The 21,694-nt window shown below is 39.5% G+C and overlaps 1 pseudogene across 1 annotated transcript; it reads left to right on the top strand.

Annotated features, from left to right (window-relative positions):
* The first annotated feature begins 18,043 nt into the window (after nt 1-18,043).
* LOC144642261 (matrilin-1-like) lies at nt 18,044-21,350 on the top strand (annotated as a pseudogene). Its single transcript, XR_013568714.1, has 3 exons — nt 18,044-18,379; nt 18,806-19,192; nt 21,046-21,350. The product of XR_013568714.1 is annotated as a matrilin-1-like (transcript).
* The last annotated feature ends 344 nt before the right edge of the window (nt 21,351-21,694 follow it).

Raw genomic sequence — 21,694 nt, 5'->3', positions numbered from 1 at the left:
TTTCAAACAGAATTTTGTTATCAAAGATGGCGGACGCTTTATGAAATTTATGACACATTTTTTTCGCAATGTTTGACTTCATAGTTTACACGGAAGTGCCTCTAAACGAACCATTTCAGTGCTTTACACATGCAACATATTATATTTATAAAAACAATATGAATACTATTGGAGATACATGGGGGCACTTTTTGTTCCCCTTCAGAGGGTGGTGGACCCGCACCACTTGAGTTTTTTTTGAAATTTTAAAAAAAGAGGACTTACTCTGTAATGCTGAAACTCTCAATAACTGTTCATTTATCCCTTACAAAAATTTTGATATCCCAACCATGTGTCTATCGGTAAATTGTACTCGATAAGCATTTTGGCTTGATTTTGTATCAATTTTCGTTATTTAACGCCATGGCCACAACCATGCTAAAAGAAAGCGCAGCATATGGAATCTAAGAAGTCCTACCGTCCTTAAAATGTAAAAGTAAAACTCAAAACAACAAAGGACCGCCAACAATAATGCTGCTAAACGTAGGATCTGCAAGAAACATGATCAGGCGGAAAAAATTATCATGTGCTTAATTTTTAGGTTGGCTTTGCCCATCCACATATAAAAGTGATTTTGCTTTGTGAGACACCATTGTGATACTTTGTCTTCTTGTTCCTCGAAAAACGTGATGTGGCAAAGCGTGATTCGGGGGACAAGTGAGTTGAAAGTACAGAATATGATATAGTGAACAGGTCAGTTGCAATTTATCTGCTCTGGCTTAATTTAAATTTGCTACACCACGCTGATGAGTCCCAAAAACTAAGAACGAAACAGCTGCCCGCGGTTTCAACCCTGCTTTATTGGTTCTGGTCTTGCTGGTGTCTCGCATAGTCTTCTTTTTCACGTAGTATAATATTTTCGGCTAATCAGGGTTTCTTGAATGTCCTCAATTTAACAGCATTGTTGCGTTGGCGGTCCTTTGTTGTTTTGAGTTTTATAAATTTGCTTGTCCGTCCGTGGATTAAGAAATTACAAGAAAAGTGAGAGTTCTAAATTCATCATAAAAATGAAAATTAAATTGAGTTTCACAAGTCCCGACTTATGGAATTACTTATGGAATTCCTCAGCCGTTAAGATCCATTTATGCAGACAATGAATTGATTGTAGCAGCTGAGTCAGCCAAGAACATTCGCGTGCAGTTTGATAATACCTCCCTTCATCTCTCTATGACCAAACAAGTGAACTCATTCTGCAAAACAGCTTTCTATCATTTACTTAATATAGTCCAGTCCCTGAACTCTCTCTTTCTCGCGCCCTTTATAGGGGTTGAACCCAGGTGCGCGAAGAGAGAGTCCAGGATAACTTACATGCGCATGCTCCGAACGAACCAATGAGAAGCGAGGAGTGTGGCGTCACTTGCTTGGGACGCGCGCGCTAGGTTAAAACTGGCTCGCTCAAATGACGAATTCGACTACGCGACCGAGCGCGCCAATAAATGCAAGAAAAAAACTGTGCTCAATTGCATCCAAAACCAATTCAATAAACAGCTACAAAATACTAGGAATAGTTGACGGATAGCGAAATATGTTTTGGCCGTTAGCTTTTAGCAGACACCGACGGCAAAGCTAGGCTTTTAAAAGTTATTACAGTGATCCTGCTTTAGTACACGGTCGCGTAGTTGAACTCGTCATCTGTGCGCGCGCATTTTCAAACGTGCTGCCAAATGGTTTTTCCCCCAATTTTTGGGGAAAAACTGGCGCATGCGCATGCAAGTTATCCTGGACTCTCTCTTCGCGCGCCTGGGTTCAGCCCCTATAAAAGGCGCGCGGAAGAGAGAGTTCAGGGACTGGACTATTACTTAATGTAGTCACCATTAGGAAGTTCCTATGACACAGAAACTGTGAGACACCGATACACGACTTTGTAACTTCACGAATTGATTATGTAATTCTCTACTTTCGGGCCTACCATTAAATCTGCTGCAAACGCTTCAACATGTGCAAACTGCTGAAGCTTTTTTTTACGTACTCCAAGAAATACGATCATATTACGGCGATTTTAAAAACACTTCATTGGCTCCCAGTTAAGTCACGAATAGATTTTAAGATCTTTATTTTGACTTTTAAATTAAACTAACCATGAAGTTGGGCCTAAATACTTGACAGACTTATTAGATAAATACATTTCTAGCAGAACACCTGGTTCTGCCAATAACGAACTGTCAGTAATTACTAAGTTACGTATAACCTTGAATCATGCGGAAAGCACGCTTTTTCAGTAACTGCACAATATTATGGAACGATATACCTGATAACATAAAACTACATGCTGCCTTCTTTCTTTTACTTTTTCTTAATTAAGTGGTTATTAATAGAAATGGCGCTCTATAAATAAAGATCATCATCATCATCATCATTATCATCATCATTTCTTTAGTTGGTTTGTCGATTCCGTCCAGTTTTTACCCGGGACAAATTTTGTTGGCGGTGCGCTTGAAGATTTTTCCTCATTGGCCAAAATTTGTCAAATCACATCAAACCATCCGCACTGATGACAGAAAAGTTTGTCTATTAAAGGAGCAACGTCACAAAAGACCTAAAATCATGCATGTTTTTATGATCACTAATGACCATACATGTTACTCTACTTGATTCAGCATTTTAGTGTGAAAATATTGAATCCAAAGAACGGTCTACATGTCTCTAACTTTGATATTATGATTACTATAAAACAAAACATTGTAATTTCCATATTCTTAGATTAAATTTAAATTGATTGGAACATAGTTTACCGATTGATCCAAACTGAAATCTAAACTTGCGGCCATGAGAATGCAGTAGAACCCCGCTAACTCGAACTAACTTCCATTTGCCTTGAATTTGAACCCACCTTTAGTCATTTTTACTCGGTTAACTCGAACTTGGAAAAAATCGAAAACCTCGCTAACTCGAACTAAATTTCGTTTCCCTTGATCAAAATGTGGGTCAAATTGACCCCGATAACTCGCAACCCCGCTAACTCGATTTGTTATTCGTTTCCCTTCAGAGTTCGAGTTACCGGGGTTCTACTGTAGCTTATTTGTGACGTTGTCATCACGTCACACATGGAATGAATATATGAATGATTAAGTGTTGCTATATTGGCAGTGAATAGTTGTTAATCAATTTTGGTCTAGTTGACTTTATAAGATGCGGAATTACAGACCCTTGAACTTTGTTCGATTTGTTACCGCCACATTACATATTAGGAATGTTGGGGATTTCATAAGTAAAAATTCGATGTACGGTAACATTTTAGCAATTAAATAGATTGACACACGTCACGTTCAAACGAGAACTCATGTTCTCCCATGAGCTATAGGATAAGTGGAGTTTTCTAAGTTAAAAGCTAATATTTTACCACTAAAGTCTTTTCTTTACTACTCTGTTTACTTCTGTCGTTGTTCGATCACAATACATGGGTAACCAGGCTTTTATTCAACCGACAAGACCTGGATGCTAAACTAATTTGCATTTGGAGTGCCCCTGGCCACTCCCCGAAAAAAAGCACCATTTCATGCTTTTGGGGGTAGGTATTCCTACATGTGGACCACTAAGCTAATTTGCATTTGGGACTTTGTGTATAATACCATGGGTAGGAAGATAATCCCTTCTTTCGTGTGAAGCTCGTAAGATCCAAAGGTGGCCATTTTCCTTATAAGGAATGTAAAGGTGGCCCACCTGGGGGTTATACAAAGGAAACCATTCATTCACACAGGGAGTGGGATGAGGTGAACATGGGTTTACCCGAAGTCGTTGGAGTCTTGCTTAATTAAATGGTTGAATTTTGCGACTATGAATTGGAGTTAAGAACTATTTACATCACCTTTGAAGTAAATTGAAATAATACGGGCTCGCCCACTCTTACTACTTTTCTTTATTTTACTGTCATAATCTGACGTTCTAATGTTTAGAGAAGTAGTGAGTGGAGGAAATAAAGTTTTATCGGCTACATTCCAGAAACAGTAGTGGATTCTCCGACGACAATAAATTGCACGCCGCATGTAAATAATTGTATTATATATACGAGTCGAAAACATTAAACAAAGAAGCGCTCTTACAAGCTTAAATTCGTCAAAAAACCTGCATAAAAACTAACTCACCCTATGCGGAAATTTTTCTTATATATTTTATTTCAAAACCTCAGTTGTAAAAGCCGGTTTTTTGAAGCTTAAATGTTCACAACAACAATTAGTGAATAGATTTGAATATTCATATTTGTAAGTTGTGACCACACAAACACACGCATAGAGTTCAACGCCTGTGTTTTCCCGCTCATGCTGCATCGGTAAAAAGTCACTCGTTGCTTGTTTAGGCAACTTAAGACAACTCCAGCTTACTCCATAGCGAAAGCCTTAAAAAATAACGACAACGACCACAAAACTATCTGAAATTTACATTTTTTTTCCACCGTTGAGTTGCGAACACCTCCAAAATAAACCAAAATTCATTTCCGGTTGCCAACCTTTCTTCGTCCATGTGGGGAAAGGCTCAAGTTTGTCGCCTTTTTCATACCTCACTAGAGGATTGAGAGTGCTCGTAGATCTTACGAGCTCAACACGAAATTAAAAAACAATACCCATTGTTTGTTCGGTTTAGTGATTGGCCAAGCACCAAAATCTCTTAGCAACAGTGAAAGTTTTTCCTACCCAGTGTTTTTATTATTCGCCGTAACACCAAATGCAAATTAGTTTAGCATCCAGGTTTTCTCGATTGAATAAAGGCCTGGTTTATTAAAATGCAATTTTTCATAATGTTTATCACCGCTGTTTGTGTTATATTTTTTATCTGGTTACCCATGTGTTGCGATAGAACAACCAAAGTAGTAAACAGAGTAGTAAAAAGACTTTAGTGGTAAGATATTGGCTTTTAATTTAGAAAAAACTCCACTTATCCTATAGCTCATGGTACTCCTAGGTGTTACGTGTACGCTTGGTATGGCCTCACTGAAATTCGAAATAACTTTTCCTTCCTTCTACTTCAGCACTAACGGAGTTTCAGTATTAAGTGAGCGTCCGTGTAAGAACCGACCACTCGATTTTCGGCCCAAAACAGAATTCCTTCAAATTTTCTGTGCAAGACAATTGATCCATATGATAAACAAAAATAGCAATATTTTGGCTTGTAGTGTTATTTGTCAATATTTTTGGCAATGATTGCTGAGAACGGTCAAAAACCGAAAAAATCACCTTGTTTCGAGTCAAATTTAGGCGTCGCGCTCAACGCGCTGAAAAATTACGCTTTAACTCAAATAAAATGAAACTTGAATATCATTTTATTTTATGTCTTGTCTATTAGTTCATGGTAAAATATTTGAAATCTGACTTAACAAAAATTAATTATGATTTTTTTAAAACACCCCATAAAGAGCCATCGCAAAAATCACGCAAACATACTGTTAATTAGAGAGGTTTTTCTCAAAAGTTTAACGTGATCTAGAGCCCTGGACACTATCTACGATTAGTACTAGGGTTGGTGTACTAGAAACAAGAAAAAAAGTTTTGGGTACTAAGCTTTTTGAATTTTAGGAGTTTTATCAACAAAGCCTATTTTTAACGGTCGTAACGCGCGTCACGCAATTTCTTACTATTGTGTTTCCTATCTTTCCCACATAAAACAGTTGTCCGAGGGAGCAAATATTTTTGAAACTAGCTTTCTGCTCGGAATAAGGCATGGACAATCCTAAATTTATCAAATATCGCCCCAAAAATAAGAATTAAGAAGGTTAAATCATGAGCGGCTCCGGTATGAGTTGTCTTTAGTTCCGTCTTTAACTGTGCAAAAAGCTTCGAAAAGCGGTTTCCGTGATTCGGTTATCATAATTAGGGAATGAACTACGAAAGAAACCCTTAATAATTTAACATATTAAACACAATTAACAGCTAGAAATTATTATCATTGTATTATTTAAGTGTACGCCCAGAGAAAATGCAACACGAATAAAAATAGGCGAAAGCGAATTTCTCAGAAAATGTTGGTTTCAGACGGCTTTGATGCACGCTGGAATGTCAATGAAAGTTATTTTTAGTAGGTTAATTTCAACCCGTGTGACAAATGCTTGCTGCTAAAACTATTTCTTGTTTTACTTTATATCATTTGTTTTTCAATTTTGTGAATAGGCTACAAACTTTTCCTTTAATATTTATTTTCTTCACTTTTTTTTGCACTGCCCTTGTGCTAAATTTAACTTATGCAAATTTGCGACAATTGATGTTGTGCGTGGTTACATTACGGCAGGAATAGTTTTGCTCTTTGCGTTTCGTGTTGTTTCGTTCTGTGAAATGGCAGGATTTTGTTCCTTCTCGGCAATTTTAGGTGGTAAGTGCGGAAGTAGTCGTGGACATACAGATTGTATAGCCCTAAATGATTGTGACGGCGATATCAGTTTGCATCTAGCAAATCACCACCTGTCAAGAGAAAATTCATGTGAAAGGGATCTAATACTGGCAAGAGCAGGTCTTTTAGAACTCACTGAAGAACAGATTAAGAATATGATGGTTTGTCCAGCCCATCGTTTTACCTTAGGAAAGTACTGGCAAGCTCCGAAGACCTGCCAGTATCCAAGACATCATGGAAAGAAATCGGCGGTAACAGGAACTCATGTTATAAATTTCAAGCTGGCTAGGGAAATTAAAAACCTCTTTGGAGAAGCTGCACCCGTTGGTTCCCGTAAGTTTTATCGTTCAAGATTGTTCTTAATCGTTAAAAATTGTTTACATTGTTAAGCCCTAGGCTGAAACAGACTTCACTTCCGTAAATATGAAATGCTAGGTTATTATTATTGTTGCATGGTGACAACTGTTCTCTGGACGCGTTCTGTTAGCTTACCTGAAACCGGCTCAAACACAGGATAAAATGTTATTATAAAGTAATTTGAATGCGACTTAAATAATTTATTCTTAGTGAAATTACTGACATAGCTTGCAACACCTGATGTTTTTAACCGTGACTAAATAAATTACTCTTTCAAGTTTGCTGCGAACACAGGGGTCACAGCGATTGTGGGGGAGGGGGGGGGGGGAGGGGGAGGATTACTATACGTGGAGGTTCTGCCCATTTGTATGGTTTAGGTATATTAATGGGCAGAATATAAAAAGGTAAAGCATGTATACGAGCCTAGTGGCCCGTCACATTTCCGTAGCATAAAGCGACTAGGAGTATTCCCATCGCAAGGTTACCCCGAGTCTTGCCCAAAGAACACGACATATTGAACCCGGCCAGGACTCGAACCCGGACCGAGTCTAGCGCGATAACCGTTTGGCCAACGTGCCTCCCATCAAGTGTATAAAAGGGTAGGGAAATCTGTCATAAGGAATGCAAAGGGGCCTTTAATAGAAAAAATATATATATTTCGAATAGACACACATAGCTGTATCATTTTAATTTATTAAGGCAATAAGACTTCCTGTTTTAGGTACCTTTACCTCATGTCATTTAGGTATATGAAAGGGGTTCCTTTTCCGTGAAAATGGTATATAGAAAAGTTAAGGGGTTGGACATCTAGGCGGCGCCTCCCTGTATATCACCTTTTTGGGTAGCTCCCCGGAGGCAACAAAGAACAACTATCATCCGTCATTAGAAAGAGGGTGTGAAGTAACATCATGTAGTATTCACAAGGGAGGGCAGATCCCAGGGCTTTTTGCAGGGATGGTTGACAGTTTTCTAGGGCGAGTAACACTTACTTTTTGTTGCTAGCCATCTGCACAACATGCAGAAAGAAACACGCCGAAGACGTAGCCCTAAAAACAGACTGGCTGTACCCCAAGGAACCTGAAGAAATGGCACCCCTTCAAAGGTATGTAGGGGCACAATATTTCTCCTTCAACAAGATGAAAAATATATATTTTACTGTCGCCTTCAGAAGAAGTCTACGGTGGCTTAGCGTATGCACTTTGTTTTTTAGACCTGCTAAGGAGGCTGCCGTGGAAACCATTGCCCACCTCGTCATCTCGACCCCATTCCGTGAGCCTTCAGCTCCTCAGAATATCCCCGAGACCCCATGCTGGACCCCAGGAGCAGAAATCACCTCTCCAGCAACGCCCTTGGTTACCGACATAGTTGATACATATAACTCAGCTATGGACACGATTGCAAATCTTACTGCACAGGAAGTAAAACGTGAACCCCTATCCTCCCAACTGAAAACCTCGTTGAATAACCTGAGCAAAGCGCAACAGTTGAATGTGCTACGACAGGCCAGTGAGGACTGTTTGCTGTTGTGTAGCGTAATAGCACCTGGAAGTGGAGAGGAGCTGTTCGAGTCAATGGCCTCTGCACAAAGAGAAAAGTGTGAAGGTCCAATACCCGATGACTTAGTGGTACTCATGACTGCTTATAAGAATGCGAAGACCAGGAATTTAAGGAAACAAATACTTAGCCTTTACGCTTATAGATATTCCATGAGCAAGCTACAGGAAATTCACCAGCCCTACGGAAAACTAACTAAGTGGGAAATAAAGCAGGCACGCTCTCATGCCAAACTACATGGGCCTGGTACTATCCCTGAAGCTACGCTAAAGCATCGTGTACGGCTTGATATGGGAAAAGTCGAACACTTTGTAGAATTCACAAACAGGCCCTACTTTTATCAAGACGTTTCGTACGGTAGCAAGATACTAACCCTAGACAGTGGTGAGAAAATAGAGATGCCAAACGTTGTAAGAACGGTGACCAGATCTACAATGATTGAACAATATTTGGAATACTGCAAAGAACAATGTTATGAGCCACTCAGTAGATCTACGTTGTTTAAAATCTTGGAGGTTCGAAAGGCGTCTCAGCGTAAATCCCTTCAGGGCTTGGACAATACTGCTGCCGATGGCGCAGCGGGATTTGAGACCCTCGACAAACTGTTAGAAACCCTAGAGAAAGGAGGAAAGGAAAAGCAGTGGTGCCTTGAAGCTCGCCAAAAGCTCAGAGATGCTAAACGCTATCTCAAAACTGAATTCCGAGTAAACTGCCAACCAAATAACTCTACATGCGCCGACCACTGCAGGAATTTTGCACTTAGTGATCCGGTAGAACCCGAATTCCAAAAGTCCTGTTCACATCAGCACTCATCCACTTGCGATGACTGCCAAGGGCTAAAGAAAGTACTTCAGGAACTACGACTTGAGATCGAAGGTCCATCCTGGACGCCAGTTAATTCAGAACAACGAGAAGATTTACTGTACGACTTTGACCGCGCAAAGTCAGATATCTTGCTATGGAAAGCGCACATTGTCCGCTCAATAAACCAGGAAGAGGCGAAGCAAGATTTACTGAAAACAGCCGACGCGACGTCCGCCATTGTTATAATGGACTGGGCAATGAAATTTCTTCAGCTGAAATATCGTGAGAAGCAGTCCGAATGGTTCGGAAAACGAGGGCTCAGCTGGCATATATCCACCGTCATAACCAAGAATGTCAGCACTGGTAAGGTTGAGCTGCAATCATATGCTCACATCCTTGATTCCTGCCAGCAGGATTGGTATGCAGTCTGCTCGATCATCGAGAACACACTGGAGGCCTTAAAGAAGGAACATCCTCACATAACGCAGGTGAACTTTAGAAGTGACGAAGCAGGCTGTTACTACAACAACTTTCTCGTGGCGGCCGTAAGAGATGCTGGGAACCGAGTTGGTATCACCGTCACACGGTACGACTTTTCCGAGCCACAATACGGGAAAGATGTCTGTGATAGGATCCTTTGCCCGATGAAGTCAGCTATCCGACGCTATTGCAACGAGGGACACGATGTTCTTTCTGCAAAGGACATGCGTACAGCGCTTTCCGAACGTCCTGTCCGAGGCACAACTGCCAGTGTTTGCTCTGTTAATGAGTCTCAAAAGACACTTGAAGTAAAAAAGACAGATCATTTCAGCAGATATCATAACTTTCAATTTGAATCAAATGGCATTAGGATCTGGAGAGCTTATGGTGTAGGGCAAGGGAGGCTCATTCCCTACCAAGACATCATCGTCAAGCCTCAGGGTCCTACAGATCTTGTTATAGATGTCGACTTTTTTCCAGTAAAGGAAGCACGAATCCATAACGCCACATCAACTGATGGTGAGGAAACCAGCGGTCTTTTCTCTTGCCCTGAGCCTGGGTGTCAAATGGTCTTCAAAAAAGTTAGTGAGCTTGAGAATCATCTTGATGTTGGCGAGCACCGCCAAATGCGCGGAGGGTCCGAAACGGTGTATGACAAACTCAGAAGAGACTGGGCCGAGAAATTCCTTAATGTCGACAACAACGAGGGAAGTAGCAGGGCACTGGTAGCACATTGCGATGAGCGAGGAGACGAATTTGAATATCAAGCTCCTAGCATTTGCAGTGACTTACAGCTTGGCTGGGCTCTACACAAGGCGCGAAATCAAGGTGTGCGATTTCCTGATGATGTTAAACAATACCTAACGAGGAAATTCGACCTTGGAGAGAGAACCGGCAACAAGGCAGATCCTGGAAAAGTGGCTGCAGACATGAGAACAGCAAGAAGACCAGATGGTTTGCGGATATTTGACAGAAAAGACTGGCTAACGAAAAGTCAAGTACAGGGTTTTTTTTCGAGACTAGCGGCCACACGAAGAAAGCAGGGGAACCAAGAGTTACAGATGGAGGATGTGTACGCAGAGGAGGAAGAGGAAGAAAGGCGTGAAGTGCTAGAGAGCGTCGCCGCTGAACTCAGTCCCAGGCATCCAATCTGCTATGATTCTTACTGCCTGTGTGACCTGGCACGAGACGAGAGTCTTGACAGTTTCAGTGTAGTTATGCTCAAGGAGATATTAAGATATTTTGAGATTCCCTTTGGTTCACGAGATCGGAAAAAAAATCTAGTAGTGAACTTGTCCTCATTCTTGGAAGAATGTGACTGTCGCCAATAGGAAAAAACGTTCAAATGCTATCTATTCAATTCTCCGATGCGTTTGGCTGTTGTTCAAACGTTTAATAGTTTTCTGTGAACCGAGGAAATAAAAATAGTTTAAAGCCCTGTATTACTGTTAATGTAGGAAAGGATTAAAGTCGTCCTTTTTTGTTGCTGCGTTAAATTAGTTATACTATCCACTTTAGGGACCGGTCATTATTTATCAGGGGTGGAGGGCCCACGAAACTGGAACCAAAAATTGTGACCCTCCCCAAATTGGAGTCTATTAAGGGTGCCCGCGGGTATTTCCAGGGGCGGAGGTGCTATTTTAAAAATCGAATTTTGGGTATGGAAAGTTAAACCGATTTTTCTTATTTTTTGGTAGTCGTAATGACAAACTAGAACTATAAAATAAACAAAATAAATGAACAGGAAATATCAGCATATTTAAATTACTTTATTATTACAGTCGAATCCCTCTTAACGGACACTCTCGTAAGCGGACAGCTCTACTTACGGCCACCTTCAGTTGTTAGAAACCCCGTTTTTACTCCCATACAAACTCTGTATTTTTACATTCTCGTAAGCGGACATTCCCGTAAGCGGCCGCGGACACTTTCCGAGATTACGACTTAGACTTTGTCTTTGTTTTTAAGCTCCCGTAAGCGGACACCGCAAAGAAAATCATATAAAAAACCTCTGTATCTTTTATTAATCAATCAACTTCACATCGCCGTTCTTCACAATGATCTTACTGTAATTACAGAACCATATTTCAGCTGCCTCCTCCTCAGGCGCCTCGATTTTCTTTCTCCGACAAAGCGAGAACAAAGCGAGCGCGAAGCGCGAGTGACTGGTGACGAGCGCGAAGAGGCGTCTGGGTACGAGGCAGATATTTCAGTGTTTGTTTTGTCGTCATCCACGTCCGGTTACATTTCGAAACACCACTAACATGCATATTACCATTATGTTAGCTGGGCAAGTTCCCGTAAGCGGCCATCTATCCCCTTACACCTCTAGTGGCCGCTTACAAGAACCATTCTCGTAAGCGGCCAGCTCCAGTTGCGGACACTTTTTTCGCGTCCCGAGGGTGTCCGCTTATGAGAGCTTCGACTGTAATACCATTTTTTCTAAACGCAAAGATAGCTTTTTTATTACTGTCAATAAGTAAAAATTATCCAAAAATTCATTTGAGCAAGTTTCAACGAAATCGGCTGGGTAGTAATCGCTGCACAGTTGACTGTTATAGATTTAAGCTTCGCCAGTTGTTACAATAACGCTTGAGTAATGTTTCGATTGCATTGACAGGTCCCTTACTTCCCTTCTTTTTCGATTCGCCATCGATGGAAGCCTTACAGTATCTTTTAATAAAAGTGGAAGCAGAGAGAAAGAAAGTAGACACCCAACTTTTTTTTCTTTTTTGGGGTCAATTTTACCAGAATTGAAATCAACTTTGTTTTGATACGCCGCGACGTGTAAACCTGCTACAAATTTGCATAAATTGAATTCAGCGAAGACTGAGAAGTATTTGATGACGGCATATGGGCTATTTTCAAAAGTCGAAACCAATGATAGAAGTCGTGTTGCTTTGCCAACGTAACAATTTACGAAATAAAGTATGAAGGGAGGGCAAAATATTAATGTACGTGACATCCTAAAAATAACATTTACATTCCAGCGTGTTAGCCGATTGAAATCTACATTCCCTGCAAAGATTTTCGCCGTAGTAGGTCGATGTAAATTCGCCGTACATAATTTATTAAGGCACTTTATACTATGAATAAACCTTCTCGTTGTTAAAAATCTCGTTGTCAAAATGTTGCGCGAAGGGTTTTTTCATAGTTCATTCCTTTGATATCCAAATCACAGAAACGTCTTTTTCGAAGCTTTCCGGTGAAACTAAAGACAACTCACACCGGAGCCGCTCATGATTTAACCTTCTTAATTCTTATTTTTGGGGCGATATTTTATAAATTTAGGATTGTCCATGCCTTATTCCGAGCAGAAAGCTAGTTTCAAAAATATTTGCTCCCTCGGACAACTGTTTTATGTGGGAAAGATAGGAAACACAATAGTAAGAAATTGCGTGACGCGCGTTACGACCGTTAAAAATAGGCTTTGTTGATAAAACTCCTAAAATTCAAAAAGCTTAGTACCCAAAACTTTTTTCTTGTTTCTAGTACACCAACCCTAGTACTAATCGTAGATAGTGTCCAGGGCTCTAGATCACGTTAAACTTTTGAGAAAAACCTCTCTAATTAACAGTATGTTTGCGTGATTTTTGCGATGGCTCTTTATGGGGTGTTTTAAAAAAATCATAATTAATTTTTGTTAAGTCAGATTTCAAATATTTTACCATGAACTAATAGACAAGACATAAAATAAAATGATATTCAAGTTTCATTTTATTTGAGTTAAAGCGTAATTTTTCAGCGCGTTGAGCGCGACGCCTAAATTTGACTCGAAACAAGGTGATTTTTTCGGTTTTTGACCGTTCTCAGCAATCATCGCCAAAAGTATTGACAAATAACACTACAAGTCAAAATATTACTATATTTGTTTATCATATGGATCAATTGTCTTGCACAGAAAATTTGAAGGAATTCTGTTTTGGGCCGAAAATCGAGTGGTCGGTTCTTACACGGACGCTCACTTAAACTTCTCAGACATTTTATTGCACAGCATGAATATGTTTTTTTTTTTACTTTGTTCGGGTTTACTTTACATTAGTCCTTTGACCTCTTTATCTCGAAACTCGTCAACCTGAAGCAATATATCCTTCAAGCTTCTGAAGCTTTGCGCCAAAACAGGCAGGGGAAGTTTGGCTGAACTGAACGGATGAATAAAAGTTATGCTTCCTTTTCTTAGCTAGCACGTAGAAGGTACAACGATTCCTCGTTGACCGACGTCAAAATGGCATCTTCCCTGGTAGTCCTTTACGGAATTGGCACGACTAAACATGAAATTTCCATGTTTGTTTTCCATATTTCTCTTTTAATGAGCATCTACCCTCCTACGTATCAACGCCTCAAATAAATTTAAATGTAAAATGGTACAATACAAAGGCACTTCCCCTTCGAAATGAGAAGGTTTTCCAACAACAAGTTTTTCACAATCGTAGAAGTTGTGGAGGCTTGTTAACTCCTTAATGCGTCCTATTTGCGTTCGACGATCTACAAACCCATGTCGGTACACTATGCAAATGTAGAAAATCGTCAGCTATTTCTAGCTACTGAATGGCCTCCAATTTTTGAAAGTGGTCGACCGGGCTTAACTCGAAGATTTGACAACTCTCAACTGAAAATATAACTCCCCCTAAATAGCCTGCGCGTGTAATTCTTGTAACATAGCAGGGCTAGTCGACATGCGTAATGTAATAACTCCACGTAAAAACACAAGAGTCAAATATTTCATATTTTTTCTCCAGAGGTAATTTTGCAGAAGTTGTAAGTCAGCGGAAGTCGACATTTTAATTATGGCCTCGAAAGTCTCTGAAATTAACTGTTTGACAATTCTTTGCCATGTACACAGCAATTATCAACATGGAACTCAGTACAAAAGGGGAAAAAGCACATGTCGAGAGAAGCAATAAGGGGAAGGCCTTGTCCAGGTTTCTGTAGCCTGGAGTGATTAGGATTATTTCTACTCTTGCTGAATTCAGTGCTAGTTCATCAAAGGGTACACCTTAGCATTTTGTCTTGTTGCTCCCTCAAGTAGACTTCAAGTAAAAAGTAATTCTATTTGTACTCAGTAAGAATAGGCAGTGCTTGAACCAGGATTAATACCGAGAGTAGAAGCAACGTTTCGTTAGTGCAACTAAAATATGCCTTCCATTCCTTCTTTCTCAGCAAAAACGGCATTTCAGCATTATCAGTGTTCTTTGACACTTCAGCGCACAGCATGAAACATTTCCTATTGTTGGGGTTTACTTTACATTCAAGTCCTTTGACCTCTTCATCAAAGCCGGCCTAGCTGAAGCAGATAGCTACAAGCTAAGCGACAAAACAGGAAAAGGAAGTTCGGTTAAAAACGGATTAACAATACGTTATGCTTCCTTCAGCTTAGCTGGCACTACCAACTTCAGCTAGACCGGTTTCAAAAGAAACCGGTCTAACTGAATCAAAAGATCCTTCTAGCTAAACGCCAAAACAGGAAGGGGAAGTTTGGCTGAACTGAACGGATGAATAATGATTATGTTTACTTTTCTCAGTTAGCAGGTAAAAGATAAAACAAAATTCCTTTTAACTTGGTGACTTACGCGCGCCATAATGTCTTCTTATCCGGTGAGGGCTATAAATTATCCGAGGAGGCTTTTGAATTCTGTATATGTTTTTCTTTTTATTAATTTTAATTTGTGTACTTCATATTTCTCATTTATGAGCAGCTACCTTCCTACCTATGGAAACCTCAAATAAATTTCAGTGCAAAATTATGATACAATACAGAACCAGGTCTCCTTCGACACGAGCCCGGGGGGGGGGACTCCCATATGAAACGGACGGGGATGCTCGTCGGAAATTTTGAAAAGAACCCCTAAAAGAGACCAATCTGGGTGTAGCTCAAGCCTTTCGTGACCCCTAAAAGATACCAAAAAACTAAGAATGGAGTTTACATTTGTATATTTCTTCGTGTGTAACCCTAAACGAGACCATTTTGGCTAAAAATATTGGCGTTTTGGGCGTTTTTTCCCGGAACACCCTAAGCGAGACCAAAAGTCTGAAATTTACACCCCTAAGCGAGACGACGAGCATCCCCGTCACTTTCATATGCGAGTCCCCCCCCCCCCCCCGGGGACACGAGGCGGTTAACTTAATACAAAGTATTCCATCTATAGATCTAACAACAAGTTTTTTACTATCGCAGAAGTTTTGGAGGCCTCTCTTAACTCCTCAATACCTCCTATTCGCGTTCGACGATCTAAAAACTCGTGCCATTACAATGAAAATGTAGAAATCACCAGCCACTTTACTGAATGGTCTCCAATTTCCAAAAGTTGTCGACCGGGCTAACTCGAACATTTGACAACTCTCCACTGAAAAGTCCTGACATCCCTGAAAAGTCCTGAACCAGCCAAAACCTTCAGCACAGCCAACAAACAATTTGCGTTTTCACTGAGAATTTCCTAGCTAAAAAAGGTGCAAAATATGTTTTATACATATGTGTATGCGATAAAATGGCAGAGGATAGTGTGAGCTGTGTAATGAAATGAATAAGCTGATTTTAACTCGTTTTGACCTGTAACAGCAACTCAGCAGATATATGATATTACTCTTTATTAAGCATCTGAAGAAACACATACCAAAAGGCTCTCCTAACTGAAAGCTGAGAACTAAATCAGCAACACCGAAGTTTGTACGTGCTAACATCAAACTTCCCGTTTTAATGAAATGTCCCGTGGAGAATAGAACACGAAGGCAGCTGGGCGTAGAAACTGCTACGCTTAAGAGGGGACAAAAGAAAGTATCAACTGTGCTTCTCATCGCTATATCAAGATTTTTGAAAACTATTTTTTTATATTAAATATAATTTATATTATTTATGCTGCCATTCCAAAGAAGCACTTTTTGCGCATACTTCTAATATGTTGTTTCAGGATCTTGTGACAATGAGCTCAAACAGACTGAGAGTAAACACAAATTTATTTTTCCGGTAATGCCAGCTTATTTTCAACTCTACTTCCATACGTGCCGGCAAATAACTTCCCTTTGATCCCAATAGTAAACATTCAGAAGGCTAGGTTACGTTTACAGAGATCTTAACTTCCGTTTAATTCCGCGTGGCTTCATCTCTCGAGAGACTCTCGCCGTAAAAAAATATCTATATAGCATTTAAAAACGAGAGTAATGTCGAAACGTCTTGAGTACATTATGAGCGTTGTTTACGCTCAAATAAGTCAGCGTCAGAATTTATCAAGAGCATTTATGTCAACTCCTGACTGCAATTTTGGTATTTTTCGTTTAAGGTCAACTTTGTTTCGGAGAGTTTTATTCAGTTTAAGCATCTCTTTAAGGGTTGTGATCAAACTTGACTTGTATTACAACTTAAGCCTATTAAAATTAAAAAAAGGGTTGTTGCGTTGGGTGATTATGGGGACCCTTGCTAGCATTTCCTTGGCTACCAGTAATTTATTGCCTAAATTAATACTTTAGTGCGCGAGGGGAATGGAGTTTGGGGGAAAAGTAATCTGCGATGATGGAATTTACTGTCTATTCGTGGTCACAGGCGATGCTGATAAATTACGGATCATGAAATGTGTACGTTTTCACTGAAATTTCCTAGCTTAAATAAAGGTGCAAAATATGTTTTATACATATGTGTATGCGATAAAATGGCAGAGGATAGTGTGAGCTGTGCAATGAATATGTATAAGCTGATTTTAACTCGTTTTGACCTGTAACAGCAACTCAGCAGGTATATGATATTACCCTTTATTAAGCATCTGAAGGAACACATACCAAAAGGCTCTCCTAACTGAAAGCTGAGAACTAATTAAATCAGCAACACCGAAGTTTGTACGTGCTAACATCAAACTTCTAATGAAATGTCCCGTGGAGAATAGAACACGAAGGCAGCTGGGCGTAGAAACAGCTACGCTTAAGAGGGGACAAAAGGAAGTAACGACTGTGCTTCTCATCGCTTTATCAAGATTTTTGAAAACTATTTTTTTATATTAAATATAATTTATATTATTTATGCTACCATTCCAAAGAAGCCCTTTTTGCGCATACTTCTAATATATTGTTTCAGGATCTTGTGACAATGACTCAAACAGAAGGGTAAACACAAATATATTTTTCCGGTAATGCCAGCTTATTTTCAACTCTACTTCCATTCGTGCCGGCAAAAAACTGCCCTATGATCCCAATTGTAAACGTTCAGGAGGCTAGGTTACGTTTGCAGAGATCTTAACTTCCGTCTGATTCCGTGTGGCTTCCTCTCTTGAGAGACTCTCGCCGTAAAAAAATATCTATATAGCATTTAAAACGAGAGTTTTGTGCCTGCTAAAAATAATCAAGAAATTCAAAAGAATATTTCTCCGCACAAGGCTCTCGTGTGTGCACATACCATGAGATATGATCCTGTTTTTCTCATTTTCAAGTAAGGGGGTCAAAGTGGAGCTTAGTTAACAGATATCAGAAACTGCTTCCTGTCTATTTTGTGTCGGGAATGAAGGAGCACGTTTCACACGTATGGTGTAACAGAAGTCTTCCTTCTCAGTCCTGCTGATACAAGTTTTAAGTTGCCAACAAACTGCCATGCTGTACCAGAAATAGAACAGTCACAGGGAAGTTAATTCCTCTATAAAAACAACCACGTATCCTCATGATTTCAAACCAAGACAGTTTAAAGCCCAGAACAGTGATCAAGCCTTCAGAATGTCAGGATTTGCCGCATTTTTTGCCTCCGTGATGTGCCTGCTTGTGATCCTAACAGGACCAAGCTCAGCACTTTTTTGGCGACCAGCTGCCCCAACCGTCCCAACGTACCCACCAGATACGAACGATCCTTACTATCAGGGTAAGTTATTTCACTTTTTAAATTTGCAAAACGTGTATGTACTCTGATTGTTATCAGCCGGCTGCAACTAGAAAAATGTTATTTTATTTGTAGTCCTTTAAGACTTTATGGGAAGCAAAGTTGCTCGTGTACGGCTTTAACATAATATTATCTCAGTGCCGTCGATTAAATCTTATATCTTTATAGAAATAGAATTTAAGTATTTTGCAACTGAAGGTAAAACAATAAAATATATGTACTATAAATTATATAACAAGTTGCTATCAGTTCAAACTTTCAAGTCTTGAAACCTGGATTAATGCAACTCGGTTTTTCACAACTTGTTTGGATCGCAAGGTTTCTAATTCACGTGCATTCTGCATTACATGGAAACATCGTCTCCCCCTCCATAACCTTTTCGATAATAATTCTGCTTTTTATTCACAGCTTTTCAGACTGTGCCTTCCCCCAGTGTCACTGCAAAGAAGCTGATGACTAACTTTCTGGGCTATTCTCAGGCGGGCAAGACCAAACGCCTAACTATCATTGAAGATATTGTAATAGTACTGGACGGTTCTGCGTCGATTGGTTCTTGCGAATTCAAGAAAGGAAAAGAAGCACTTAAACACATGATGACAACTGCGCGCAATCCCTCATATGATACGAAGTACGCGGCGGTTACCTTTGGCTCAACAGCTCAGGTCAATTTCAAGTTTTCGCCATACTCTTCAGCAGCCAGTAAGATAACGAAGATAGCTTATCCAGATGGTGGCTCGACTAACACTCCGGCCGGACTGACAGAAGCAAAGGGACTGTTTGATGACTCTAACTCAGGTATTCTTTTGTCAATAATGTAGCCAACGTAGCTTTAGAACTTATTAGCTGTACTAATAAGCGCGACACGAGATACCGATACTTGGTAATGACGAATAAATTCATAAGGCGAAATTTTGCTTGTCCTGCATCTTGTAAAACTCTTATCTTTCGGTTGTTATGGGTGCAATTAAGCTCAAATCTTTTAGACACCTAAACAAATGATGAAGTATTATGGATGTCTTTTTTTATCTGGTAGATTGCACTAAACGACGGTGATATAGCGTCGTAAGTGACAAAATTGGGCGAAATATAAATTTAGATTAGAAGACAGGACTCTCTGTGATCTTGCCAATAACTGATCTGTCAAAATCTCTAGTGTGTCATAACAGAAGCCGATTTTTTTAATTTATAGTTTGCCAGCAAGTTATGATGGTTTAAATGCGCAAATTTGATAAATTTGAATTTAATGCCTTCTATCTCTTTCAAAAAGCGCTGTTTTCAAAATTCTGTCATGACACTGACTATAGTATTCTTAGTTTATTTCTGAGTTTCTGCAGTGGCAGGTCATGAAGTTTTGTATCCGCGCTGAATACACTGCCACAAAATTGTCGGAAAAGTCCAAACTTTGAGATTTCCAAAGGTATCTCGATCAAAACACTTTTTCCAAATGGTAATTATGGTAATTATGTTCTACGCTTTAATCGTGATCTGAGAGCAATGCGTTTTCAAAAAAGAAAATGATTGTTTATGAATACTATTGTGATAACTCTGAGTTGCAGAAATATTCAAATTTGTATGAATATTAACCCATAGACTTTCTCCAATTTATATAAACGTATAAAATTAAGTGTTGTTGTAAGCTGGTTAAAATTCATTAACAGTTCTAACATTTTTCTTTGTTTTGGAAATTAAAGAAACAGGGTTATTTTTCAGAGCCCATAGGTCACTTTCGAGTGATCATCAAATCACGCGCACGTGCTCATATTTTTATCCAGTCATAAATATCTCGTAAAGTCATCGACTCTCAGTCGTTGCTCTTCGTGCATACGCTTTAAATAAATATATGCATAATTATGAGCCTTAGCTGTCCCCCCTTGACCTAAGTCAGCCTCTGTACACACAGAAGAGACATAGGCAGCGGTCTCTGAAAAGGCAGTCAACTCTGTCCCTCCGGTCAGAAAATCAGTTTCATTGCTATAACTCCATCGTTAATCAGAAATTAAAAAACTCATTAGTAATTCATGAAGAAAATACAAAAGAAATTAATGTTTAATGAGTGTCTTTATATCTGATAAAGACAGGGCTAAACTTTACGTCCAATTTTCCAGGCCAAAATAACCTCAAATCTAAATATTAGTGCAAGAATTAGTTGATCTACATCAGAAGATTTTTAAGCCGTTCAATAAATTCGCAGTTCGTGTTTTATCAAGTCTAAAACACTCGGCTGCGCCTCGTGTTTTAAACTTGAAAAAACACTGCTGCTCATTTATTAAACATTACAAAATAACTTGTTTAACTAGATCCTTACAACGCTAAGCAAAGTCGGCCTTTGTTTGCGCTACTCTTTACCGAACTGATTTTAATAACTTTAAAGACAAAGTTAAGACTGTGTTAAGCAATAGCTAATAGCGAATAACTTGTTCTGTGTTTTTGTCGAATAGGCCTTATTCGTATTCTCGGTATTGGACTGGAACTAGCTTGCAATAGAGGCTCATGCGGGCGAATATCATTAAAAACAGCTTCATGTCATTTGCATTTGAAAAGATTACCCGCATGAGCCTCCATTGCACGCTAGTTCCAGTCCAATACCGAGAATACGAATAAGGCCTATTGCTTGTAATAAATGTTTAACTTTTCTTAATTTTTCATAGGTCGCCGGCTCTTCCCAGATAGGAAAATGGTTTTCCTTGTCACTGATGGTCAATCAGGCGATACCGACTCCACCGTGCGCAGTGCCAAAGCACTAAAAGACAGCGGTGTGAAAATTTTTGTGGTTGGTGTTGGAAATTCCATTTACGGAATAGACGAGATGGTGAAGGCGGCTTCTTATCCGCCAGATGAGTTCCTGTTCAGAGTTAAAAATTTGGATTCATTCTGGAATATCATTAAGTTGATTGTAAAAGAGGTCTCCCCGGGTAAATACAGCATTGTTAACTATGACCCACCTTGTTTGTAAACTGAGGTTACTTCAACTTTGATGTTAGATTGAAAAGTGCTTTGAAAAAACGTTTCTCATTTGCTGTGCGTAGTGCAGGCTACACCCTTCAATTCTATGTAGCAGCTTATTTATAGATTAGTAAAGCCGAAAGTTTAGTCATTTAAGGCCAAGTTGGCTTTTGTGTTTTGATTTAAACTGATCCGGCCTCCATTTTGATTCTGGGACATTATTAAGTTGATTGTAAAACAGGTCTATCCTTCAATACAGCATCGTCAACTATGAACCTCCTTTTTATTAAGGTATTTTATCGTTATGTTAGAACTATTAGGGCAGTGCTATGAATAACTTTGTCTTTTTTGCTG

The sequence above is a fragment of the Oculina patagonica genome, chromosome 2 (assembly GCF_052425735.1).
Source record: "Oculina patagonica isolate OP01 chromosome 2, crgOcupat, whole genome shotgun sequence".
In the NCBI taxonomy this organism is placed as follows: domain Eukaryota; kingdom Metazoa; phylum Cnidaria; class Anthozoa; order Scleractinia; family Oculinidae; genus Oculina; species Oculina patagonica.
The sequence above is the reverse complement of the archived record's forward strand: the minus strand, read 5'-3'. Positions and strand labels throughout refer to the sequence as shown.